Below are 27110 nucleotides of genomic sequence, written 5' to 3' on the forward strand. Positions count from 1 at the left end.
TGTACACGTTTGAGGCTACCCGGAGAAAATCGGTTCCGAGGGTGCAATGGCAAAGAACAGAAAGGTGTGTTTGTGAGGTGAGGATGTGTTAGAACTGAAGCACAGAGTAAAAGTAGATTGAACTGACAGGAAGGGGGCAAAAGCTTCTCCATGAGGCAGATTTTTACAGAAAGTCTTTCTTGCTTTATACATGGTGGTACAGTGATGAGGTAAAGGGAAAAACCATATTAATGACAGAAAAGAGAAACAGAGATAAATAAAGGAAAAATTCTTTCAGATTAAACTCATACCCTGGAGAAAGACCGCTGAGATATAAAGGGCACCCACACCATGGGCAGCAAATGGTTACTCTCATGAGAACTAAGAAGTTGTCAAACCACAGATAATATCACAGGATATTTGCTCCCCTAGGCTTGCTCCCTGAGCTGCTCTGATCATGCTCATCTCTTTGGATTGTCTATGCATGCACGTGTCATATCAGCCATCCTTGGAGACAGGCACTTGAAAGCTCATGAAGGCTCCCAAGGCCTTCTGTCACCTGAGGGCACACAGAGGCCTTTAACCACCGCAGCCAGACCCAGCTGGGGCCAATTTCAGGCATTCTGCTTAAGCTCAGGCTGAGGGGCAGTTTATCCTTGAGGTCATGGGGAGTAACTCTGCTTTTGTTGCTTCTTGGCACTGGCTCAACTCAGTGGCTTTTCAGATCTTTGTAGGACAGTTTGGTGAGCTACCTGCTTATTATTGTTTAAATAAAGGTACCTCTGCAGATGAGCAAATAATTTTGTATGGACCATAGGGTAATATAAAATTCAGGTGTGAATTGGTTGGTGAACAACCAAGCCTGCTGCTCAGCTCAGAAACACATTCTTGGGTTTTGTTCACTAAATAAATAAAGCAAGATCACAAGCTCTTGATCAAATTGGAAAAAAATGGTGCTTGGGAGATAATCAATACAAGTGAAGATGGTTGCCAGGCCAGTCAATAAACATTGACTTTTATCTCCAGGCTGGTCCCAGTCCTGACCTGTTCTAATTGTAAGTACTATTTCCCTTCCCAGCTGCCTGTGAACAACTGATTTGAGAGAAGAGGCTGTGGAATTTGATGTCAGCCTGGCCCTACTCTGCCAGGAGGGCTGGGGCTCGTGGTCCACCTGAACTGCTCTGGGACTGCTGAAAAAATCTCTGCCAGATCCCTTGGAGAGGAAAATGCACTTGCTGGATGCAGGAAAAGGATTTGGGAAAAAGCCAGAAGACAAGGAGGCTTTTTTAAGTAAGTTCTCTGTGAATCTAATATAAAGCATTGCAAGGAAATAGGTGGGTTTTCAGTCAACACTGATCATACCCCCAGCATACCCCAGTGAGGCAGTGATGGCTTACTGAGGAGTTGCAAATTAGGGAATGTTTCAGAGGCAGCATTTTCATTTTCAGTCATCTTTCAAGAGGCTGAGGAAGCCAGATTTGGAGACCTGTAATAATCTCATCCTTTGAGAGGTGAGTGGGGAAAACTGTATTAGAGTAATAACTTTTCTCTTCCAGAGTTCCCATGGAGAAGGATGGGAAATGAAACCTCCATTTGCAGCTTCTTTACAGTTTGTGTGCTAAAAGCCTCCTTTAGTCAGGAATGAGGTTTACTGGATATAGGTAGGGTTAATTTATTCTTGGGGTTACTCAGCTAAGGCTGAATGGGATTAGTTTAGACTTTGATTCCTTTTCCAAAGGGTCTACTAAACATCTATAGCTGAGAGTCTCTTAGTTAACAAATGTATGGTGTTGGGAGCATAGGAGGTAACATGACAAAGGCAGAATAATAAATACTCAACTTTTGGTAAAAATGTGTATTTCTTCTTTTAATATACTTTTAATAGCTTTTCTTAAGCCAGTGTCATAAATTATCACCAAGTGATGATTTAATCATGTAAGACTGGCTCTATTGTTGTGTCAATGCTCTTGTTAGAAAACACAATGTCTGGAGAAATGTTTTCTCTTTTTTTATAGGCCTCTTTATTTCTGTTATGGTTTTTCCTTAACTATTGGGGAAAATTGTTCAGTATTTAATTTTGGGTACTATTGGGCTCACCCCAGTTTGTGGATGCATCTATTTTCCAAATTGCCATTCCTCTCCAGCTTGCCTTACTTCTGTTCTCTGCATTTTCCATGCAGTAGCTGTAATGCTTCCTCCTCCTCCCAGAGCAGCATTTCCCACTCAGGGTTTGCCAGGCTGTGGCCAAAGCAGATCTAGAGCAGAGCCACGGGGGATGGGGAACAGCAGCAACTGTGCAAGTGCTGCATTTCCCCCAAGGCTCTTTAGGCACTCAATAACTTCAGCTTTTCCAAGGAATTACTTGTGGCAGTGCCAAGAGTCTGGAGGGCAGTTGGTGAGTTCTCAGTGTAGGGAAAGTTACTTAAAGAAGTTTATAAAATATTGAAATGCTCCTGCCAGTACCTGGCACTTGGAAGTTTCCTAAAGCCTTGAAGAAGTGACTGTTGCTGTACTGAGTATCAGGCTTGGATTGCAGGTGAGGACTAAAGCTGAGCAGAGATTGTCAGTGTTGTGTTCTCATATCCTGTTGCTGGTTACTGGAGATCTTTCTTCTCATACTGGCATTAAAACCAAAGAGGGCAGGTGTGAAAGAGTGGTGCCCTCTCTCCCCATGGAAAACTTGTTATTTTGTGATGTGACTTCTGAAATCTGTGCTTGGCAGACAGATGATTTTTGTTGTGCTAAATGTAAGTATATTCCACTTGCTGTAGGTAAAGAATTAAAGTGTGTATCTCTGTGTCCCCACCATTACTGACAGAGAAATTAATCAGTGCAAACCCTGGCCTGAGCACCAGGCACTACTGACAGAGCTGTTGAGAAAAGCTGATCTGTACCACACAGGGCCTTTGTGTTGAAAATCTACTCTCTGATAAATGTCCACAGGTGGGAGGTGGCAATGCTTTATCTTTTGGTATCCCTTGGCTGTACTGCTGCTTGGTGGCACCAACAGCCATGGTAAAAATATCTGAAGCTTTGGAAAAATTTAGTTCCTGTAAAAGAAAAATCTAAGCCATGGGGTACCTGGATTAAGAGGAACAATAAAAACCCTCAGTCTCTTGGTTTAGGGGTGTTGAAGCTGCTGTTGCAGATCTGACCTGGGGTCTGAGGCTGATGCATTGGGGTGCCCCTTGATACAGAACTGACCCATAATGACTCAAGCTCACAGAGGGTGTCTCTGTCCCCACTTCTGGCTGTTGGGACTTCTGGGGGTTTTAAAGTTTGTTTTGTCTCTGGCTGGCTCATGCTTGAAAAGCACCACACAGTGAAACACTTCCCTGCCGGGTGCACAGGCTGAGTCACTAACACTGCTACCAAAACCCCCTTCCCCAGAGGGAACTGAGCAGACCCAGGAGGGAACTGCCCAAAAAGGACCATGTCAGTGAGCATGTTCCCCAGACAGCTGACTGGTGACACACACCTCTCTCATGCTGCTTTCAGCTGAAGCAACAAAGCTTTGCAAAGCTAGAGTTGCAAACAGAATTGTTTTTCGTCACCAAGGATGAACTCACCCTACTATTCAGCTTTTTTACCTTCCTTCACTCTGGTGGTTGTAAAACAGAGCAAAAAAAAAAGGTGGTTTAGACTGTCTTTTAGGCTTTTAGAAAAAGTGTGGCTTGGTTTCAAATCTGATATGTGGTGTTAGACTTTCAGAAATTCTTGGTGTTGCCTTTTCTGTGCTCCTGTAAGTCAGGGCTACAGGGAGATGGTACCAAGCTAATCTTGAAAAATTTCCTCTTAAATATGTATCATGGTTAATTAAAGGAAATACATTTTCCTTTTCCACCCTTGGAGGCCAAGCACCTGCTGTGAGGTTGTAAAATTTATGAGTTAAAAGTTGTTAATGCCTGACTGTGTACATAAATGTTAAAGGCTAAAGAGACAGCATCACATCAAATGGTGGCAGTGGGTTGAGTCTGCATTCCCTGTGGGAAGTTTCTTGTGGATTCTGTCATGTCTGATGGGAGTGTCTTGCAGTTGGAATCTCAGCTGTTGGGCCAAGTGAAGAAAGAGTCCCAAAGGCTAACACAGGATTTGGTACTTGCCTTTCCAAAACAACAATGAGAAAGTTATAATAACAGCATGTAATCAGACAATTATTTTGAACCCAGCCTATTTTCTTTTGGATACTGGTTCTCAGTTGGAGTGACACTCTGAGATATTATCTAATGCTGGATTGAGGCTACTGGGATGGGAGCTTTTAAGATAAATAGACTCACCTTTGTTTGACCTCTTCAGTTTGAAATTGCTCATATTAATAGTACCCTAAATCATTCTTCGTCCTTTTCAGATGCTTTAAATATAACAGCTGTATTTACATGATCTAAACGAAACTGAAAGTTCTGTATCTGTGCAGATCAACTGAAGATAGTCTTTTGCCCTGAGGAGCTGAAACTGCAATAGGGGGCAGGATGGAATGTAGAAGTGGCCTCACTCACTCCATTCCCAGGGAAAGCAGAGTGGCTGGAGGTTGCAGAGGCTCTGTTGTAAATCAGCTGTTTCTGAGCCACAGGGGGCAGACAGAGTTGCACAGGTGTCCCTGCTCCAGCCCTCAGCCTGCTGGGAGCCAAGTGCTGCTCCCTCGGGCGGAGTTTGGGAGCACAGCCCTGAGTAGCACCAGGGCTCTGCTGCAGGTGGGATCTGAGCTGGCACCGAGCTGCTCCTGCCTTCTCCTGACCTCTGGGCCACAGCCCTGGGGCAGCAGAGCTGCTGCTGCTGCAGTTCTGCCCCTGCTGGGCCGCACAAGTGTGCCCTGGGGCCCGGATTAAACTCGTGGGGCAGGATTGGGTTTGAGGGAACAGCTCTTCCCTGCTCCCTACAACTGACTCTGTGAGAAGGCAGCAGTGTCTGACTTGTGCAATGTATCAGCAAACTTGGGATGCTGCTCTGAAAGGGGGTTGTGCAACTTTCCTGAATGAATAATGCCTGATGAAAGCAATGCAAATGCTGTGTTGCCAAATTTGGTTTTGTGCAAATATACTTTTTTTTTTTTTAATACTAGACCCAGCCTTTTAAATATAGAAGCTTTAAATAAGACTTCCCTGTGTCTATTCCTGCACCTAAATCAGCATTTTCCAGAGGCTGAGCAGCACCTGGAGTTCCCCTAAGGCATGTGACTTGTAAAAGCTGCAGTGTAATTAACACTCTGAAAAATCATGTTGTAGATTCATGTGCCTAAGGGTAGGGTTTTTCCCTCTGTTTTTTTCATTTTCTCTCCCCCATCCCTTCCAGTCTCTGGCTGGATTACCAACACGGTTTTATTGTTACCTTTGTGTTAGTTCATGTCTCTTAGAGCTTCCTCTCTAAAAGCCAGGCTGGACTTTGAGAACAGTGAGGAAAACCTCATAATAGGGATTCAGGGGTGTTCCATACCCATTAGCAAATATTTTATTGATGATTTAAAAACTAATTTAAGGAAGAGTCTTGTCAGTGTGCAGATCCTTAAAAACTAGTGATGTTTTCAATCCTTGAAGTACTGCTTTAAATATTTCTTTAAAAAGGAGCATGCCCAAAACAGCAGTTGTTACAATAGTGGTGTTACTTCATCTCTTCTCTTCTGGCCCTGACACAATGTTGTGTTTCTTGCCTGTGCTTGCTGAAGGACTAGTCATTATTTTACTTGCTGTGACAGAAGAAAACCGATTTCTTTGTAAGACCAAGCAAGAGATGGATACTTGCGTATGATCCTTTAACTGCTTTTCTTCAAAGCTGGGCTGTGTTTTTTTGTTGTTTTGCAGTTAGAGCTGAGCACTGATAAAAGAGAAACTCCCTAAAGGCAAACTTCTCTCTTGTCCTGACACACTATACACAAATCTCATTGAGTTCAGCCTTTTCCTCTCTACCTGTGGCTGAATCACATCCTGCCACTCACTCATGCAGATTTGTCTGAGCACTGAAGAAATCAAACACTGCAAGATGTGGTCGTCTGAAATACCGAGGGAGCTCCGGATGCCCCAGGTCAGGGCTGGCAGGAGTTGCCATCGGGGCCTGCCCAGAAGCCCGGCAGTGCCAGGCACCCAAAGGGCTCTGTGCTGCTGCTGGGACCCAGCCTGGTCACAGCCTGCCTGCAGCGGTGCTTTTACATCTGCTCTGCTGACAGGCTCTGGAGCTGCTGCTGCTGCTGTAACATCTCCAAAGCAACGCAACAATAACAACGGTAATACCCGGCCAGAGCAGCGGGGAGCGCACAGCTGGGCGAGAGGCGAGAGAAGCTCCGGTGTCCCGTGAGACAGCGGGGCTGGCACCAGTCCCTGCTGTGAGTGACCGCCAGGTGCCGCTGCAGAGCCGGGAACGGCGGCACTGGGGCACGGGGGACACCTGGTGGCCTGCTCGGCGCGCCGAGCTGGTGAGAGCTTGTGCTGGTACTCCTGGGGGGTGTGAAGGGCACGCTCGGGGTACAGCCCCCTTACAGGCACAGCTGCACCATCAACTCTTCCCATGCAAGACTCTCTGAAATGCTTCTTCTTCCTGCTTGCTCTTGCCTCACGATCAAGTGAGATCCATCCTGGTGTTTCTGCCCCTGCATGAAGGTGTGCAATCAATATTTCCTCTCAGGTTGCTGTTTAGGGCCCAGCAAGCAGTGGAGGTTTCTGTCACAACCAGTGTGTGCTTGGCATCATATTCAGGATTTCATAAACACTGGCTATTGCATGTTCACAAAGTCGTGTGAGCAATCAGCTTTCTTTAGTATAAAGATGATATCTGGGAGAGAAGATCTCCCATTAAAATATCACTTAGTAAAAAACTGAGCTCATGATATTTTTTATATACATATGGGGTTTTTGTTGTTTATTAGTTTGGATTTTTTTTCCAGGAAAAGCAAATAGTAGCAGCCATGCAGTTTTTTCTGTAGTTCTAACTTTTACATAGTTAAAAAAAAAAAAAATTAACTCCCTGACTGAAGTCTGTCTGGAGCACTCTCTATTTAAAAGGTATTTCTTGTTACTCCTATAAAACCTATCCTCATCAGAGGTCTTGCACTGCTGGGAGAAGATTCTGAGATTACAACTGGTGCAGCTGAACTGTACAGATATTAGGAGAGTTTGAGGATGTGGTGGTGTCAGGTCTATGCAATTTGAGATTTAGTGTAGAATTTGTTAATGCCAAAGAAGTTGGCTGTGGTATTAATCTCTCTTTGGGCTTTTACAAGCCTGCTGGTTCTATTCCTGCCACTTTCTCTCACATGTCTCACCATCTTCCTGTCACGTCTCACCAATCTCTGTCAGGCAGGTGTGTGCAGGGTTTCTGTGGGAGGAGCCCTGCTCTGAGCACCTGTAACCTCAAGGGGCACCCCCCAGTGGGTTCTCCCTTCCTAGCCTGAATCCCCCTTAACGTGAGCCCTTGATCCCAAGGGTAAGGTTATGTATTCTGGATCGATGCCTTGGGAAGGCTGCCCTAGAACAGAGGCTGGACAGAGCTAAAGAATAAAGCAGGGATTTATTAAAAGGCCTCCATGGGTCCCCCTTGGGCAGCACAGGAGCCCAGCCAGGGCTGCACCCAAGGTGAACCAAAATGGTCACAAAATGTGTGACCAGTCATGGGGTCTGTTACTTCTATAAGTTCTGTTCCATTTGCACCTTGCAGTTCACTGTCCAATTCCAGCTTCAGCCCAGGCAGTCCCATCCTTCTTGCTTTTCTCTCTTCAGTCCATGTTGTTTATACTCTTGGGCCTGAGATCTGGATCATTTGTCCTTGGTGCCCAGCTGGAGCAGGAATTGTTTTGTCTCCCTGCTCTGTGCACAGAGCTCACCATCCCATAATGTGGAGCCCAGACCCACACACTAAAGCAGCTCAGACCATAAAAGCTAAACCTGAGGCATCAGGATCACTTTGGAAAAACACTTCAACAGGTGCTTAACTCCTGGATATGAGTGGTCCTGTTTAAGGTGCTCCTTTGTGCTTGGCCTGGTGTGATTCTTGCTGGACCTTCATGGACCAAACCATGGGTGACTTTTACCTTGGCTGCCACTGGAAAGGTGGGTTATTGTTTTGCCTAAAGAGTGCTGCAGCTCAAGCAGAGCAGATCCCTCATGATTTGATACAGATAGCTGCTCATTCTTACAAATGATTTCTGTCTAGCTTCATTATTTTATTTGTCACTTTGGCTTTTTATTTGAAATTTAAGCCCTTCAATGCAATCAAGTTCTATTGCCAGTCTTTGCTGTGCAGCTGAAAGACCTTGATGAAGTGGATGGTGACATTCAGGAGTGACTATGTGAATAGAAGAAAGTTTGTATTTTTATTTCTATCTTGAGAATTGGATCAAGAGTTGTGGTAGTCTTTCAAGGATTTGATTAAACTGGATTGGAGTCATGGTCTGCTTTTCTCCAAAAGAAAGCACATAAGTGCAGTTAATAAGGGAAGAGTAATGCAGTTTAAATGAAGCTTCTTTTTTCATAGATGGATCTTGAAAAATCCTTTGTCTCTGTACATGGATTCTTCTAAACTGATTACACTAATGTGGTTGTTTCTGTAATTTAATTATCTCTGCACTCAATGAGAACAAGTTAATGAAAAGTCTCTTCTTTTGTTGGCTGAGATGTATTAGTTTTTCCTATGTGGAACTTCATGGCTTTTGTTTGCTCCTCGTGTCACAGGCTGGTTTTGTTCAGTGCAGCTGTGCTCCCTACTGCATAACTCAATATAGTTGGCTTTGTAGCCCCTCCTTTTTGTGGGCTGGACAAAATTACCTCCAGGGATTTGCAAATGTAGGGCAGTAGTGTAAAAACACAGGTCCCACTCCTATATTAAAGTTTGCTTGTGAGTGGGAAATCAGGTTAGCTTCAGCAGGTTGGATTGCGGGCACTTTCATGTTGGAAGGCTGAACGTGTGTGCAGGGAAATTGCTGGGCTTCCAAGCACGGTCCTGGTAGCCTGGGTTGGGAAATAGTGTTTTGTTTATAACCAGAAAGGTTTTGGTTTTAGAAAGCTCTTGGGAGATGAGCTTAACCCTGCGCTACAGGAATGTCAGGGCTGAGCAGGGCCGGGCATGGTTTGTGTTTGGGTTGGCGGCAGGCAGGGCTGCAGAGCTGTGCCCCAGGAACTGACACACTTCCTCCTGGGCAGGAATGCCACAGCACGTTGGTAGGAGGTGCTGCATGCTCCATGAGTCATTAAACCCAAAGCACTGCATTTTTCCTGCTCATTAAACATCACTTGGCTCCCTTGGTCAGAGCACGGCTTTGCCTTCCGACTAACGTGACTCCAGCTCCCTCCCTCCCTGGCAGCCGGGGCTCCTCATGTGCTCTTTGCTGTCCTGCTGCAGTGCTGCTCCCGTGTGCTCTTTGCTGTCCTGCTGCATTGCTGCTCCCCGTGTGCTCTTTGCTGTCCTGCTGAATTGCTGCTCCCCGTGTGCTCTTTGCTGTCCTGTTAAGAGTGCTGCAGATCCATGATGTTGGTACAGAGTATCTGGTCCTCCTTAGTACTGGGGACACCCATGCACTTGCACAGCTCTGGAACCAGAAGGGCAAATACAACCTCATCTAGTGTGAGGTGTCCCTGCCCATGCAGGGAGCTGGAAATCAATAATCTTTAGAATCCCTTCCAGCCCAAACCATGCTGTGATTCTGTGAGACAATAGGAACTGGACAGGTGCTTTTGATTGTCAGTGCACACAGCTCCAGGGATCTTGTGCCATCTATTAATTTTTATCTCCTTGGAGATAAATCCTTGGAGTTAATCCACCAACCTGAAACTCATGTCCATTTCAGGAGCTGGGAGGAGTTTCCCCTTACCTGCAGCAGGATCCAGAGAAGCTTTGACCTTTGCAGGCTCCCAAGGGCCTGCTATACTGTGATAGCCACAGATGTGCCTCCTTGTTCATCCATTACCTGGGGTGGGCTCCTCCTGATGTCTCTGCCGTGACAGCAGTGAAACATTTCCACTGCACCTGGCAGAGGAGCCCCATGCCAAGGCCACTGTGACCTGAGGATATTGCAGCAGCTCTGTGCTAGAATGTTCTTTGTAGGCAATGGCTCTAAAGTTGACTGGAGGGGTTGATGGTAAGGTCACACCTGGGGCAGGGAGCTCTCCTTTCTGAACTCTGCAGAGCTTCAGGAGTTCAGTTTAAGGAATTGTAGGTTCTGAACTGATGAGGATGAAAGAGGGCAAATGCAGAAAGGAGCAGTGGGCAGTTGTTCTCTCTGAGCCCTGGGCAGCTTTTGAGATCTGCATCCACTGTAATTTTCCATCTATGTGGATTCTTAGTGGCTTTTGGAGATGTCTTTTCTAGCAGGTTTCATGAGTTAGTCATGAGGATTTGTGAACTAACATTTTAAATGTTGCATGTTATACCCTGCCAGCCTTGACTTATGTTTGATCTGGAAATTTTTTGCAAATACCCAAGTATGAAGGTAATGCCTGTCCTTTAGATGAGAGTAGAGGAGATGCTAAATTTCTAGGTGAATATCCCATGATCTTTAAAAATATCTTATTTGTAAAAATTGAATTTTGATGATATGTTTTTGAAGTTACTTTTGCAAGAACCACAATTCTGTATTTATTGGGATTTTGGCTCATTGAGTGGATGGCCTGTTTAGTTTGGTATATCAGATAAGAGTCTCAGTTAGGTTTCCAGCACTGAGATAAATGGGAAATTTAATTTCAAATATATTTTTCCAAGGTTGATTTCAGAAGAAAATCTTAGACAGAAGTGCCTACATAGAAAATGTAAATCATAGAGCTGTGATTATCTTAATCATCCCTTGGAACTTCTTTGGAAATGAAGGTAACTGTCATCCCAGTATTTGGAATCTTCTGGTGCATTGTCCTTTGTAGCCAGTTTTGAGACGTTATTCAGTGGCCATCCAGTACATACCTGCTTTATCAGAGCTTTTAAAGGCTCTGTTATATTTCTTGGAGGTGAGGTGAGCAGTTAATAAGTCTTTGACAGGAACAGGAGTATTGTTTTAACCCACTCACTACCTCAATACCTGTAAAAAACCTCAAAGTCTCAGCTTCAGGGTTGCTTTGAAGTGGATACCTGCAATAATATTTGCAGCTCACACACTGATTCCATGCTGTGCTTGTTCTGCTCTCCCTTCAAGGACCTGATCCAAAACCAATTTTGAAATGAGCAGAAAGTCTTCTATTGATGTTGTGCCTGAGAGCAGCTCCTGCAGAAACTGCAGAGGAAGCGATAACATGGTGGTGGGTCATGTGTCTTGTGTCTGCAGGGCTGGGGAGCTGATGTCATGTTTATTAGAAGCCAAGATCAGAGTTCACAGGCTCAGGAAATGTCTGCAGAGTTTAGGAATGGTTTGTAACTTCTATCCCAATGACAGGTTTATTTGGCACTTTTTGATAAGTGGCCTGTTTGAAATTTCCTCTCCAAGTAAGCAATTTGTAATTCCCACTTGAAAGGGCTACTGTGGGGGATGGTGATGGGGCCATATTTGAAAACCACTTATGGTTACTAACATCCTGGCATCTGTCATCCAGGAGCCCTGTGCCTTTATTGTTTTGATCTGTCCAAAATGACTTCTTTATATAGAAACTGGAAAGCTCTCTTTGTGTCCTGAGTGCTGATAAAAATATTTACAGTCCCTTAAAACATACAAATAGAATTGGAGACTAAGCTGAAGGATCATTAGAAATAGCTCCACTGTTTTCCCATCATGGAATTTGCTTGCTTCTTTGGGTCACCTTGTCTCATTCAACCTTACAGTGCATTTTTCTCCATCCTTTGTCACAACATCATCATTGTGACACTCAAATTCTGCCAGTTCTGAGCCATTGCACTGATTCCCAATCCTCATTTCTTGAGTCCAGCTCCTGCTTCCATAAGCAACAATGCAGGTTTTTTGCAGGCATTGGAGATTTCTTCTACTGATGGCTTCTATTGACTCCCAAAGAAATCTGGAAGAACTCTCATTGTACTGGTGATGTAGCTGCAGTTCTTAAAGGATGTTAACTACTGGAAGCAGTTAAATAATTGAGATTGCTCAGCCTGGAGAAGAGAACCTTCAGGGTGCCTGAGCTGTGGCCTTCCAATACCTGAAGGGAGCCAACAAGAAATAATGGAGAGAAATCATTTACAAGGACATTTGGTGACAGGACAAGGGGGAATGGCCTCAAACTGAGAGTAGGTTTAGGTTGGATGTTTTAACAAGGATCTTTTCTGTGAGAGTGGTGAGGCACTGGATTCCCCATCCCTGGAGGGGTTCAAGGCCAGGCACCAAACATAAACTTGGTTTTCAACTACTGATTTTTATTTTAAGAATTAGGGCAGAGATATTCAGGGAAGTGTTACTGAAACATAAGCTCTTCAGAATCAGCACTCAGGGACATGGAGGAACCCAGCTCCACCGTGTTTAAAGAGGATTGGCAGGAATTCTGTTGTTACCAGAGTTCCTGAGATGCCCAACTCTCCTGGAACAGGAATACTCTGAAAATCTACTCTTTAGTAAATGTGCAACACTTGGAAATAAATCCAGACTACTGTGTCATTTGTGTGGTCTTGAAATCGTCTCAGCTCATTTTTTAGGGTAAGGTCTAGCTGGGAAAATGATGCCTTCCCTGTTCTGATGCTTTCAAAATCCAAATAGATGGAAGAGACCCGAGGAAAAGCAGCAAGGTTGGGAGGACAATCTGGTTCCCTTTTCCAAGCTGCTGCACTCTTCGCTTGGGTTTGGAGTCATAGGCCAGTCCAGAATAATATTCAAATTGTTTCTTGTCATCAGGGGTTTTTGCATCAAATATCCCCTGACCTCTGTCCTTATTGGAGGTAAACGAGACAAAACCATCCAAAAGCCGTCTCCTCTGTATTGATTTTGGTGTGTCCTTCCTGTTCAGCCTGTTCAATGCCTGTCCCAGAATCCCCGGGAAGGTGCTGCAGCTCAGCGTTACAGGTTGGGGCTGGTTCCTGCCAGCAGAGGACATCGTTGCTCAATAAATCTCTCCAAGAGCCTCTTCTGGAATTTGCTGTGGCTCTTCCCCCTGATGTTTTATAGGGTTTCTATATACTTGGACAATTTGTTACACTTACAAAGCTTATTTTGGTGGACGACTGAAAACTTTGGAGACTTTAGAACACAAATTGCAACTTTACTATCAGCCAGGTCCTGGAAGGAGAGAGCTTTTTGTGATGCCCATTTTCAGCCAGGAATGCACTGCTGACTGCACCAGCACTGCAGACACTGTGTGTTCTGGATAAATGATCAGCAGGAGGAATTGAAATCTAGGAACATGTCATGGATCTGTTATTAGTGAGAGTTTTACCTGCATGTGAAGTATAGGAAAGTGTCATGCAGAATTTGAAATTAAGGAGGCTGATGCTGCTGCAGGAGGTTTAGTGGAAAAAATTGGGTTTGTTCAGCAATTTCCTGATATCAGGTGTGGAGGTGGGAGCTGGGGAACGAAGCTGTTAATGTAAAGGGCCAACAAGAGAAATGGGAGTTCCACAGACACAGGGCAGCCCTAAGCCATGTGCAGAAAAGAGGAGGAGCTCAGAGGTGATGCTGAACCTGGAAAGGAGTCCTTGCTTGTGTGCCATGGCTGTACTCAGAGTGGGAGCTTACATCAGGCCAGGTGTCTTCTCTAGGAGATCAGCCCCAAAATTTAGAGACCTCTTGAAGGGCACAAATATCTTGTGCACCAAAACCAACCAACCCAACCCTAAAAATCCTCCCCTGTCTCCCCTACTTTGACAGTAAAAATAGAGATTTAACAATTTATTATTTCATCTGAAACTTCACCTAGTTTTGCAAAATAATTTGCAGAATAAAAATAATGTGAAAGTTAATATTTGCTGCTTTATAAATGCTTCTAATCTTCACTGGAGCAGAAAATCCTTTAATTCACTGGTAAGTTGTAAAATGAAGGTGGGAGGGAAGGTTTTAAACTGACTTCAGCTGCAATGTTTTCTGGCTTCTGAGACTGTTGAGCCAACAGGGAGGATTCACCTCTTTGGTAACAAGTCAGTGAACATCCTTTTTGTCCAGCTTCTCCTTCAGTGCTTCTGGTGCCAGCCATCAGCCATGGCTGTGTTTCTGATGAATGAAAATGCCCTGGTGCCACTGCCAGCTCCTCACTGTGCTCTCCCGTGCCAGGCATGCAAACAGAGCAGTGCTGTTCCTTCCCTCCTGTGTTAGGGAAGGTATTCTGCCTCAGCTCTGTTTAAAAGGCAGGACAGGGATGTGTTTGACAGGCCTTGCTCTATCAGCTTCAGTTGCACCATATTTATGTTAGCTGAGGATGTGGCTTTGGGTTCTGATTGCAGCTGTTGGTTGAGTCAGGAAACCCAAATTTGTCCACTGTGATGCTTTTTTTCATTTGTTTACATGGAATCTGAGTGTTGGAGACAGGTCTTAAGCAGGCAAATATGATGACTGAAAAGAAAAAATGTGAATCTCCTTTCACAGGTGAACAGAAAATCACAGACTTACAAGGAAAGATGTGGTGAGCTTCATCTTTGCAGCTTCCTTTTCCCACTTTGTACTGCAGAAGTTCAAGAGGGCTGCAAAACCTCAGGTTCCACAAACTATGACTGTCCCTAATTATAAGGTTAAAGGATTAATATTGCGCACAGTAATGGGAAGTGTGAGGAGGAAGTCCTGCCCCCTTTTCAATAAAAATAGCAAACTCCAAATTTATAGTAGGAAACGTGGAAGTCCCAAGAGTCTCAGCCTCCTCTGAAGTAATTTCTTCCACTTCTGGGTAGTGAGCTTCCTATTTATTCAGCAGCCCTGCACCATCTGTGGGCCAGAGAAAGGCAGATCCCACGTGTGGCCTCCTCCTGAACCTCGGGGCAGAGAGTCTTCCCCACTGCTGCTTTTCAGCTTTCATTTAACACCTGCACAAAGCTGGCCTTGGCCAAGCAAGGAAAAGGCACTCAGGACTAATTGGCAGCTGTCCTGATTTTAGGGGTGCCACTGGCTTTGGGACCTCGCTGGGACAGGCAGCAGGGCTGGCCTGGCTCTGGCTTGGGCAGAGCCCTGGTTAAAGCCAGTAGGTCTCAGCTGACAGGGATGGGATTTGAGAGTTTGAAATGGATGTTATAGTTCAGTGGTTGAGAAGAATTAAACCCCTAAGATGATTTACTTAATGAATTTTACCATGTCACAGAGACTGGGTTGTTGCATGGTGAAGAGGGGAGAATGCAAGAAGGTTTTGGAGTCCCAGTGCCCTTGAGTTTTCCTGTCTGAGTGGTTTAATGAGTGGCCAGAGCCACAGAAGGGCTCTTGCTTCCAGCACCTATTGGAAGTGGCAAGTTCCAATGAGATCTTTCTTTGTGGTGGGATTGGTGTGTTCTCCCTGCTCCCTGGAAAAGGATAGGAGACACTTTGGTACCTGGCTGTGCTTAGGAGACTGGCTTATACCTGACTCATGGGCACAGACCAACCACATCAGCTTTGGGTGTATAAAACCAGCTGGGGTGGGGATGGAAGAGGAGGCAGGGAAAGTATTTGTCCCTTCCATGTTCCTAAAGCTTTATATCAAGGTTCTGACTCCTCATTTAAACATTCATTTACTTAATAATTTTTTTTAGCTTTGTCTTGCAGGTCTGCCTGGTCTCTGTCTGTGTGAGGCTCACACATCTGGCCCCTCTGTCCTGCCCTCCCATTTCCCTACAGACAGTGTGTACATTTTAAGCATCTCAGCTTTCCTCCAAGCTCCCCAGCTGCCCCTGCTCCCAACACCCACATCTGGCATTTGTTAGTGGCAGTTTATGGCATCACAGCTCTCCAGCCATCCACAAATGCAGACTTCTGCTTTGTCCTGTGGTGTGACTTGGCTGGTAGGACACCTCCCTCAAGATCTCAGGTGGAGGATCCTGATGCAGAAAGAGCAAGTCTCCTTCTTGTTCTTAGCCTGATTTTTATTTGTGGTATGAGATAAACCAGCCAAATGGAAGTTTGAGAATAACATTCTCAGAGTTTTTGAATTTCTCATAAATTAGCTTTAATAAGAGAGAATACTGAAGTTGTGTCCTGAAAGTAACAAAAGGAAAAACTATGAGTGGGCCCTAACCCAAGTCATTTGTTCTCAGGAGGGAAGGACCATCAGGTCAGTGAAGGCTATAGAGCAGCCATCAACTGAGAATTGAGCTGGGTTTTGTTTCCAGTTCATCCAGTGCTTGTAAGCCCATGTGTGACTTTAATCCTGTTAGTGATGCTGTGTGATGGTCAGGTAGAAGTTCAGAAGGTGTTGCTTCAGTGGTTCAGCTGATGGCTCAATCTATGTTAAGCACAGGTGACATTTCCTGCCCTGTGTGACCACTGGAGCATTCAGTGCTGGGGTTTGCTGCTCATGCAGACAAATAACTCTGCATGTTCCTGCCCTGTCAGTGTGCAGAGCTGAGACACACCAAGGTGCCTTTGTGCAAATCCAGGGATCTTCAGATGAAGATCAGCCCCTTGATGTGACCTGCTTTGGGAGGTGACTCAAAGTAGCTTCATTTCTAATATTGCTCAATTCCAATCTTCTGGAACAGCCTCTTCTGATGGGATTGTCTTTTCCTTTTAATTAGGCCACCAGGTTAAGGTATTTGCTCCTGTCCTTCAGCCCAGAACAGCAGAATTGTTTGGGTATTAGTGCCTATGTGGAGCTCTGGATGTCTGTGTCTAACATGGATGTGTGTGGATGGATGTGTCAGGTTTTAGAAAATTATTGGAAGCAGCTGTGGGTGGAAGAGAAACAAAGCCGTGGGTCTGCGAGCCAAACAATTAACATAGGAGTGGAATACTGCAGTTACATCAGTCTTTCTGTAAAAAGCCAGAGTTTCTCCCCAATTCCCAAACGTCCATTATTAATTCTCTTGGCATGTAGCATAGCAAAATGAGTGCATTTATGAACTTGACTACTTCTTTTAACAAGTTCCAATAACTGCTTCCTAAACCTTGTGTTTTTATATCAATTACATACAGTAAGCATTGAAATCAACCAAAGAGAACTGCTGAGGCCAAGAAGGGTTATTTATGTTAAATGAGGATTGCCAACTGCCAAAAGTAAAATGTGGATATAATTTTATAACACCATTTTATAATTAAAGTCATAAGTGAGGTTTCCTGCTATTGTTTAAAAATGTGTCACGATAAATTTAAATCAAGGATGAAGGCACAGAAGGGGCTACTAAAGAACATATCAATACAACAAAGATGGTACAGCGAACATGTCTGTTGCAAAAGAAAAACATGTGCTAACAATTTCAGTGAAATAATTATATTTATTGCATATAGATTCTGTTTTAGGAACTATAACCACTTAGAAACTGTTTTCATTCATGTCAGATGGAGGTTAATTTGTTGTTACTGTATGTCTATAGATAGATTTTACTGTCAGAGAAATTTAATATGTTGGTTTAATGATAAGGCAGCCTTCTAGCTGGGCCAGATTTTTTTTAAAAGGCCAAGAAATGCCGAAAAAGTTAATAGTTTTGGCTAATATTTATGTGTCCACAGCACTTTTGAGTTAATGTTGCACCAATAAAGAAAATAAGACCCTGGCAAGTAAGTACCCACTAGTCAGAAAAATATTTAAGCACACGCTGTACTTCAACAATTTTGGTGGAATGTTGATTTTAATAGAATTAAGCACATATCTAAGAACTTCCTATAGGAATTCTTTTGTCAGTTGTAACCTGAACTTGAAGGACAAATGCCTTCAAATTGTCAAAATGAACAGGAATAACAACAGCCCTTCTTTTTTCATTTGCTCATTGTCTGAATCTATAACTGCTCCTGTGCTGTCAGAGATCTTCCAAAGATTTTAGGGCTGACCCCTTGCAGCCTATGGGTGGTTGCTCCCCCTTTTCCCAGCAGAAGGGGTTTAACTCCCATGCATTCAGAAGAGTTAATCTGTAGAACATTCCTGGCTTTGGTGAGTCATGTTCATGGAATAGGTAAGTAATTTCCAATGGATCATTTCTGCCATGGCTTTGCTAATAGAACCCATGTGTTTCATATCAGCACCGAGAGGACATTCATCAGTGCACACCACTGCTGCCAGACACACTCTGTGCACAGTCCCTGGGTGCATCTCAAATGTCAATATGTGGAAAAAGATGAATAATAAAATGCAATAGATAGCATTTGTTACACATGCCATCTGTAAGTTCCTTGTAAAATAGATCCCAGGGAAGGAGCTGATGGTAATACAATGTTGAAGTTATGAAGCTCTCAGAAGAAAGAAATGCCAGAGTCCAGCAGTTCTTTGTAATTCTGCTGCCTTCTGCACATGCATTATTGTCATACAGGCCTTAGCTAGAGGACCACAGCTTATTTCTGCACTGACACAATGTGTTTTCCAAACTGGAAAGAATTTGGAAGCTGCACTATGCAGGAGCTATTGATGTCCTCAGGAATTCTGCCTCATGCCTAGAAAATCTTAAGATGTGTTTTTAAGTTGTTCATGACCATGCTGCAATGGAGGCACCTCTGTAACTGGAGCACAAGAAGTCACCATAGCCACTGGTCTAATAAAGGCTGGAAAATGTTCCCATTAGTGACACTAATTCTATCTTAATTCATCACTCACTTGAGGCAGAATTCTTTAAAGCCTTCCCCCATTGCTGGGGGAAGAGACTGTGAGACACGGAGGAATGAAATGGGACGTCAGGAGTAAGAGGAGATGCTGGGGGCTGGAAGGCATAGCTGCAATCAAGTAAATAATTAGCTGGAACCACTCTGACAGGGTCTAGAAATTTGTGACAGGTGATTTCACAGTCTTACAACTATTACTCAACTTTTAAACAACTTTTTGATTTCTCAGCTGAGTTTCTTTTGTTTTTATAATGTAGTCCTTCATTCTTCCTGTCCTTGGGGGAGGAAGAGAACAAATGACTGACTTCTCTCTGGCCCCCAGTTTGCTATCCTGCAGCATGTCTCCTTTTCCCTCTCTCTACTTTCTAAATCTTCTGATTTTGTTTTTGAGCCAGTTATCTTGTAAAGGTGAAATTTCTGTTTGTTCTGTTGTATGTATCCTTTTCTTACCCTTTCTTTTGTATCATAGAGGTTATACTCAGGTCTACAGACTGAACTAAATGTTCCCAAACTCTTCCCTATCTCTTAAAAATCAGCTCTCTTGTCCCCTGGAGTTCCATCTGTGTTTCCAGCGAGCACTCTGCAGATAGCCAGGAATGGCTCAGTGTCCTTCATTCTCTTTGTAAGTGCTCTGAAGTTATCATGTGTGCCTGATCTGGATATATTTAACTATTCCAAATATTTTTTAACATGTTTTTTTCCATAGTCTGGACTGTGCACTTACTCTGTTGCTGTTAAGTTCAGCTTTAAGTATCTGATCTCAATTAACCTCCTTTAAAATCTGAAGCAGGAAAGGCCATGTTTAAGCCTTCTAGATGTTATCAATAGTCAGGAAAAGCATCACAGATGCCCTCTCCTATTAAGCAGTTTACTATCAATAGCCTGAGAAGGCAAACATGGAAATGTCTTGGAACATTTAGAGGAAAAGATTCTGCTACTGTGGTGTTGGGGGGGTTATGCTGCCAGAAAGCTCAAATATTTGTGGATTACTCAATGTGAGAGCAGATGACTGAGCTGAAATCACAGGCTCCTGCCTTTAACAGCAGCAGGAAGCATTTTGTTGTGCTACTTCCCTGGGTGCTCTCTAATGACAGAAAAATTGCACATTTCTGTCTGGTGAAATTCAGTCAGAATCCTTGGTAGCTGGACAGAAATCAGGCTGGACAGAGCTGCTTAACATGGTTTGCATTACACATGAGCTGCAGATGCTGCCTTGAGGAGAGTATGCTCACGGAATATTTTGTCTAATTAATTCCAGTCTGTGTCACCAAGACGTTTCTAATCTTTGTCCTCAAAGTTAACGTGTTAAAAAGTACACAAGGCTTCTCCCTTTCATGTATCTTTTCTTATATGGATCCAGAAGGATTTTGAGAAACAAGAAAATGCAAGTGACAATGTTTAAACTGAAGTAAAGGAGTGTAAGGTCAGTCCAGTGCTGACTAGTGAAGAGGAATTGCAATTTGGTGGTTCTGCTGCTTCTGTAACTGAGGGGATAAATGCAATTACTGTTTGGAGCTGCAGCAAATTTGTACTTGCACTCTGAATGTCAGACCTTTAGGAGGCCTGCTGCTAAACAGGCCTCTCCAGGCTCTGCTGGGGAGAATCTACATGTGAATCCTTCAGTGAAATTAGAAATAAAACCAATTGTTTTCATTGCTCAGAGAGAGCTGCCAAATGCTGGTGCCTTTTCTGGATTTCAAATGAGTTGTGCTTATGCTTAGCATCCCTCTAGGATGGAGCACAGCCGTGATCCAAAGCTGGCACAGTGGTCAAGCCTCCACCTTCACTCCAAGTGCCTGTGCTGGCTACTGGCCCGTTGTGTGTTTGGGCAGCACTGGTGAGAACCATTGGGAATTTTAGCCCTTCTTGGTAAGCTACAGGAAGTGTTCATGTTTCCATCCTTGATACAGCTAAGCACTGGGAAGTGTTTGAAGCTTCTGTCTTTCCATGACTTCCATGAGGTAGGAATTCTCAGTTCCCTGGAAAATGGGGAGATGGTTTCTCTGTGCCCTAACTTGAGTAGGGACACTGTGACAGAGCAAAAGACTGATCCTGGATTTAGCAGCTCAAGTGTTTTCTGTAGCTTTTAATCTTCCTTTATACAGCGACCTTAAAAGCTGCCTCAGGAGCATTTCAGAGGATACTTGGCGATGGAGTCCCTCTCTGTGTCCAGAAGTCTTATCCTGGATCCAAGTGCATTGTTGTCAGTATTGATGAGACATTTTACAATGAAGCCCTGTTTAAAAAGAGAAAACCAAACCAGCCCCTGATTGTTACAGGCGATGAGTGTTGCTCTGGACAGCCCTTACCTCACCCTCTGACTGGCCCTTGGAGCTCTGGCTACAGGCTGGTGTAACTTCTGCTCCTCTGGGCCTGCTGCATGTTCTAGTCTGGCTGTCACAGCTTTCCTCAGCAGCTTGTACAACGCTCCCATGGCTCTTGTGCATCGTGAGATTGGTGGCAAAATTGTGATGTGGAGCTAGAATTAAGGAAAGCATTCTCCAAAAGCCCTAGAAACTTGCCTGGTTTCATGGTTCATTAGAAACTTTAAACTCTTGCCATGCATGTTGAAAGATTTGCTTAAGTCAATGAAGTCTTTCGGGGGAACCTCATCAGGCAAAATTGGTGGTTCCTCTGAGGATCCAGAAGAGCATTTCCAGTTTCAAGCAGCTTTTGCTTTGAGTTTTCTTTGATTCACTTGGAGCTGACACAGTAGAGCTGTGGAGCAACATGAGAGAAAATACTTAAATGATCTACAAAGCAAAACCACAGAATTTTGTGAAGTTATCATTAGAGCTGTGTTGAAAACTAGATGGTTTTTTGAAAGGAGCAGGGAAATATGACACTAAGGTCTGCAAAGCTGCCTTGCTTTGATTGCCACAGAAAGAAGCTCAAAGCCTGGAAACTTCACCAACTGCTGAGTCTCATCAGAGAACTCAGACCAGCCATTATTCCTGCAGCTGCATGTGCAACCTCCCAGATCCTGTGTGAGGAAATACACAGTTGGAGCAGTCCTTGTCTTGGAAGGCTGAATGGGCACAGAGGAGATGTTTCAAGAGCTTTGTTGCCCAAAATTTATTGAAAATATTTTGTACCTTTAATCTGCTTTGAAAATCTTAGCTGTGGGAAGCTGATAACATCTGATATGTGAAAATGAGAGTGATTGAGAAAATGTGGAGTTAAAATGAACTTTATCTACAAACAGACCTGAGGCATTTTCTTTGGATCATCCCTTACAAGCTGTGCCTGCAGTACTCCTAATGCTGTAATTTTACATATTTCAGTGACTTCCTTCTGAAGGTTTTCCATAGATTCCAATCCTGGTACTTCTGTATTAGTTTGAATTTACTGATTCAGTGTTCCTGTTGGGCAGGTTTGCCTGACCAGGTGTCCATACTGAATGATGCTTAAAGATTCCCAAGGTGCCTGTGCTGTTCTTTTCCTTGTTTCTTTTCCAGTTGAGAGCTTCCATCAAACCAGAAAGGACTGCAGTTACAGGAGTACAGGAACGTGAGGCAACTGAATTACAGCACTGTAATTCTGGAGTGGCTTTTTCAAATGGGTGTACTACTGACTTTGGCTTTTTTCCTTATCCAGAAGAAAAGTACTTTTTCTGTGGAGAAAGCCAACAGATGCATGTGGAAAGGTGTTTTACTCTGGAAGTGATTCTTACCCACAGGAATGGTGGGTCATGGCTTCAGTTGGTTTCATTTTTCTCAGAATTGTCTGGTCTCACCCCTTACCTTCAGTGCTTGAAACCAACACAAGCTTGTGATAACAGCTCCTGCTGTTTTCTGTCTTTGTAGGGGAAATCAGATAAGGGGAACCACACCTTAGGATTCCATCTAGAATTTGGATCCCACAGGATTTAATTCTCATCTGGCCAGTTCCTCCCCTGAATGAATCCCCACCAGCCAGGGAGTCAATAGAAGCACACCTGGGCTCCAGGTACCCTACTCCATGCTCAGAGTGCTCAGCTCCCACCATCACCAGGCATGGCAGAAGCACAACCTCCCCATATCAATCCCTTCCTGATATCACCAGAGCAAGGGGACCACAGCCTGAAATCCAAATTAAATGAACCTAATTTCCTCTGAGATGTTAACGTGCCGCACTGATTTCAAGTTAATCAAAACAGATGTTTTTGAAATGCATCAAACAGGATGTAGAAAATTTGGCTATTTAATGCAGATTCAAAGCAAATTCCTTACAACCACCACAGAAACCATGGCTGTTTGCTCAGGAGCAAGGCTGTGCTTTTTGAGTGCCACTTGCTGCCTCTGCACACTGTTGCCTCCATCCTGTGCACTTATTTAAAACTTGGTTATACACAGCCACTAAAGATAGTTGGCCAAACCTTGTTCTTGGGTAATTAATGTATCCTGCCAGTTCCTTAAATAGATGCAGATCTTGTTCCTGTGTAGGAAGAAGACAGTGTGATTTTGTCATCTCTTCTGGAAGCTTTGCTCTGAAATTCAGGCATTTTGCACAAAAGAATGATACAAACAGAATTCAACTGAGGAGTTCATGTCAGCATTTTCAGATTCTTTGTATTTTCCCAGACCTGATTGTGACCCTTAAAATTCAATACTAGCAAAAAGCAAAAGAGTTGTCTTATTCCTTCTGAGGTAAAACCAATATTTTTTGTCCACAACACCCATTTGTGTGGCTACCTGATATGAAAGGAGGTGAAGTCCAGTTAATGCAACAACATTTTAGTTGAGGATAAGTTGGTCTGAATCCCCCTCTTAAAATCTTTCCTACATGCTAATGGATCAAGAAAAGAAAAATTTAAGTAGAAGAAAGAGTTTTGATACTTCAGTGTGTATTACACCTGATCTGCAGTTTTGCATTTTTTGTTGATTTTTATTGCAATCTAATGATTCTGGCATGACCTAATGGAGTAGAATTTGGTCTCTAACAGCTTTTTAACAAAAGAACCAAAGTAAGCTGGGGAATTCATGTCACTGAGCCTGGGGAACTCAGTGTCTCTGAGCTTTCTCAAAAGTCTGTCTGTAGTTTGACACCTTGTGCAAGACCCGGGGTATGAAGGAGCTCAAATCCTGCTGATGCCACAGCAGCGCTCGCCTGAATCCTTCTGAAGGTGTGGACTGAGGTGTCCCAGGAGCTGGATGTTGGAGCTTTGTCCTGCTGTGCAGGGAAGTGATGCTCCCGAGCTTTACACTCCACACTGCCCTCCCTTCTTGGCTGGCTCCTCCTGCCCTTGCCTGTGCTTCAGTGATAGGAGAGTTTAGGCCAGAGAGATCTCTGGAGGTTGTCTGGTCCAACCTTTAACCTCATCTTTGTGGAGGAAGGAAAATCACTTGTTTAAACTTTCAGCCATAACCACTTGCAGTTGTTTGGCTCTCTGTGCCTCCAGGCACCCATATTTAAATGTTTAATGTGCACACTTGCTGTATCAGTTCCTTAATGGCAAATTAAGGACTAAATGAATGGATTCCAAACCAAACACAAACCAGACCAGACACACATCCAACCAAGCATCTACACTGCCTGGATAATCCAGACCACATTTATGAATAAATGGCTATGTTCTTTTTGGTGATTTTGATAATATGTTGTACTGAGTAGCAAATTCTAATTACTGCTCTTTGATACTCTGTAGCTGTGGGAGAGAAGCAACCTTCCCCTTGTATTTTTGCATGTTTTGTTTTCTGGTTTATAAGTCATAATCCAAAAGCAGGATCTGTTTTTCTTTGTGGAATCATCTATGTTTTGTGAATTTGTGGTTAGGAAAATTGAGATGTACTCAGGGAACAGTCACATATTTGACTGGGCAGTTGAATAGAAGCACACAGGGAAGGACTGGTTTTCTTCTTTTTTTTTTAATAAATTTTGTGAGCCTAGTGAAGGTTTATATAATACTGAGTGATCAGCAGACTGAAGACTGGGAAATTGTGCTCTGTCTTGTGTAGCAGGGAGACATAATTACATTAAAAGGTTAAATTATGAAAAAAGTTAAAATTGTTAAAAGATTAATGAACCACAATTTTATACAATGTATCTTTGCAATGTATTTGGAGTATCTTTGGAACTTGCTGTTGCTGGTCTGTGGTGAAGCTGAGGAGGCATTGAGTTCATATCAGCTTTGTTGCTTGTGTGCATAAAAGGAGTACTAAGGATGCTTGTAATTAAAACTCAATGCTCTTTGGAGGGCCACCACGCTTTGTGGCAAAGTTCTTAGGCAGGACTGGCTCTTGCCTCTCTCTGTGGCAGAGCTCTGCACCTTCTGATGAGGAATCTGCTGTGGGTTCTTGGTTTGGGTGAGCTTGGGGCTTTTCCAGGCTGGCACTTTGTGTCCCCGAGGTTTTCCCAAATCTGCAGTTCCAGCCCGGGGTAAGGCAGTAGGTGGCACTACAGACTCTCTGTTCTTCAGGGAACTTTCCACAGCGACTCCTCCTTGCCAGCTCACCCTGAACAAGTGTCCGTGTTTCCAAAAATAACAGCGCTGTTTCCAAGTTTGCCTGAAATATATGCACGGCTGGTTAGCCATTCATAATCACTTCTTTGCAAACACTGGGGATGTTTCACAGAGGAGCAGCACGTCAGAAATGGGAGTTTTGCAGGAATTCCCAATATTGTGGAAAGGAGTCCCTGAAAGGCTCTTTCTGGCAGCAGGGTGCTGCCTCTGCCTACGTCAGGGACTGAGCTGCAGCAGCTTCCCTTCTCTCCAAGCCTTGCTGGGGCTGCAGCCTGTGGCACTGGCTGAAGGTGGAGGAGAGACTTCTGGAAAGCTGCTCCTGTTTTCCAGAGGGTCTTTGGGTCAGCTGAAGTTGTCTTGTTCCTTTCTAACCCCTCAGAAACAGGGAGAGTGTAGGTGGGAGGAGTGGTGAATTGATGGATTTTGCTAATTCTGTGTGTGTGAAATCAGAACTGGGCCCTTGATCATTACTGCTCTCTTGACCTGCATTTCTGTTTTATTTTACCAAAAGTGCAAGGTTTGGTTATACAACAAGTACCTAAAGCAGGACAAGTGAATGAGTGACACCACTTCTATGGACTCTGCAGGATGAATTATGCAGAAGATGAAGCAGTTTAGGCCAGTCTGGATGGATTGTGGAGCAGCCCGGCCATGTGGGAGGTGTCCCTGCCCATGGCAGGGGCTTGGAATGAGATAATCTTTAAAATCCCTTCCACCCAAAACTATTCCATAATTCCATATCATTCTTTGTACTACACATAAGAGCTGCAGGCCTGGCCTGAAGGGCCTCAGGTAGAAGCAATAAAAGGCTCCCAAGTTGATGAAGAGGTTTCAGCAATGTTTTGGAGTAGTTATCCTTTTCTCAGAGAGTTGTGAGGGTAGCTGGTTCCATCTCAGGTGCCCCAAGCACCTCCTGGGTGTCCCTGCTGCCCTCACTGACTCAAAGCTGTGGGCAGGAGCTCAGTGTCAGCCTGGAATGACTCCTGTGGGGCTGGAGCTCAGCCAGGAGCCAAGTCCTGCTTGTGGCAGAGAACAAACCTGAACCAAAGTCACTGCACGTTCCTGCTCTGCCTGCACCAGTGCCTTGGCTCAGGTCCTGCAGACCGGAACACTTCCTGTGCTGAAAACTTATGTCCAAACGTGTCAGGGTGTCAGGGTTTGGATTTCCTGTCTGCTGACAAGGAAATGACAAGTTCATGCTAAATCTTCCTATGACTTTGAATTTTGTCCCCTCTTCCTTGCTCCCTTCCTCATCAAGCTGTCCCACCTTCCCCTCATATCTTGACTCTTGCACCCCAATTCACAAGTCCCATATTCCATCTGTTATCTGGGGAAGTGTAAAAGCACCTGCTTTTGGCAGGGGATTAAAAGCAGCTGGGAGTAAAGGAATGAATGGGACGTGTGACCATGCTTAAAGCTTCAGCACCTGAAGATTCTGGCCCGTTGTGCTTCCCATAACTGTGTTAGTGATGGCTGTTTCCTTTCCTTGCACAGGGAGCTGCCAAAACAGGGCTCTGAACTGCTCCATACCTGAAGAGGTATAAATAATAAAGGTGATCACTTTAGTGCCTACACTGCTGCAAATGTGATGGCCATTTTTAATTTGATTTTCCTGACAGCCTTTGTTCTTGAAGACACAGACTGTTTTCTTTGCTATCCAAGAACTGGTGGTGTGAAGGAAGAACAATACAGCTGGAAGAAGCACAGGAAAACTACAGAGCAATGTTTATGATTTTTTTTAGTTTTTTCCCTGCAGAAAAAGCAAGTATTTGATTCTGTTTCTTTTTGTTTAAACTCTATCTTGAGATATCAGCCTAAGAAAGCCTGAATCAATTAGAAAACAAAGAAATGTTGTCCAAAGGCTGTGTCATGAATTTCAGTTTGAAGAGAGCCAGGGCAAATGGATTGGTTTGAGGCCAGATCTGCAAGGGGCACAGCCCCTGCCTCCCAGGGGCCTGTCCTGGCTCCCTGCCCCTCTGCATCATCCATGGACAGCCCGGGGCTCCAGCCCTGCCTCATCCCTGGAGGAGCCTCCCCTCCGCTCCCATGGGCTCCCAGGGGGCCTGGGGAGATCAGCCTCAATGTGCTAAACTGTGCAAGTTGGAATGTTTCTACCTCTTTCCTCTCTGCTGAGAACAGACACTTTAAACTTTG

General features: G+C 44.2%; 1 protein-coding gene across 1 annotated transcript in view; it reads left to right on the forward strand.

Annotated features, from left to right (window-relative positions):
• Window positions 1-47: 47 nt before the first annotated feature.
• The window catches only part of BMP2 (bone morphogenetic protein 2), a 180708-nt gene continuing 153645 nt past the window's right edge, over window positions 48-27110 (forward strand). The window contains exons 1-2 of the mRNA XM_064709806.1: window positions 48-64; window positions 1058-1269. The gene's annotated coding sequence lies outside the window, so the exon portion shown is untranslated. The remainder of the gene's footprint in view (window positions 65-1057; window positions 1270-27110) is intronic.

The sequence above is a fragment of the Zonotrichia leucophrys genome, chromosome 3 (assembly GCF_028769735.1).
Source record: "Zonotrichia leucophrys gambelii isolate GWCS_2022_RI chromosome 3, RI_Zleu_2.0, whole genome shotgun sequence".
Classification (NCBI taxonomy): Eukaryota; Metazoa; Chordata; class Aves; order Passeriformes; family Passerellidae; genus Zonotrichia; species Zonotrichia leucophrys.